Genomic DNA, 1,040 nt, shown 5'->3' on the forward strand with positions numbered 1-1,040 from the left:
GCAACTTCTTCATCATAAGAAACATTTTTTTGTGTCCCTTATGTTATAGCTCATGTCCAGAAGAGAAAAACTACTCCTGTCTGTAACATGTCATGATCATCCAGTGAGGGCTGTGTGTGTTTCAGAGACGAGGGAATCCCGTAGTGTTTATCTCGCCCTATCCTCCAGACTCCTGCAGTCTCCTCCTCATTTACTGATCTGCAATGCAGTGCCAGGCTTCCCCAGCTCTCTCTCGTTCTCTCCCCCCCCCCCCTCCCTCTCTTGTTCTCTCCCTCTCCCCCCCCCCTCCCTCTCTCGTTCTCTCCCACTCCCCCCCCCCCCCTCACTCTCTCTCTCTCTCTCTCTCCCCCCCCTCCCCCCCCTCTCTCTCTCTCTCCCCCCCTCACTCTCTCTCTCTCTCTCCCCCCTCTCCCCCCCCCCCCCCCCTCTCTCTCTCTCTCTCCCTCCCTCTCTCCCTCTCTCTCTCTCTGCGGTAACATCTCTTGGTGTGTGTGTGTTTGGCTCGTCATCTCGATCAGCACCACAGCGCCCCTCACAGAGCGCAAGAGACACTGCAAGAACACCGCTAGACTGCAGATTTCATCTCAAAATCAACATCAAGAAATTAAGCTGCAAATGAAACACATTTTAAGGACCACAAATACTTTTTTTATAACTAAGCACATCAGAATTCTGAATTCTTTGATGATTAGAAAGTCCTATCAAAAAATAGAGATCTTTTGTAACATTATAACATATAGTTTTTACTGTCACTTTTGATCCATTTAAAGCATTAGTTTTGCTTAATTATGGGCCAAACGTGCATGTATTCTGTATATCTGTACAGCAGGAGTTTATTCTCCACATGTGAAACAGAGGATGGTAGTTTGGCTGACCTCTCTCTACACTGTTGTACATGGGCTCGGGGCTGGCTGTCATAGAAACCGTGTGAGCGAGCGCTGTGATTGGTGCAGGGCTCGGGATCATCCGTTCGCTGAGAGAAGTGCTGAGTGGACCCTCCTGTTGACCCCCCCGGCCCCTCTCGGCCCCATGGAGTCAGG

Source organism: Phoxinus phoxinus, assembly GCF_949152265.1.
Source record: "Phoxinus phoxinus genome assembly, chromosome: 20".
Lineage (NCBI taxonomy): Eukaryota > Metazoa > Chordata > Actinopteri > Cypriniformes > Leuciscidae > Phoxinus > Phoxinus phoxinus.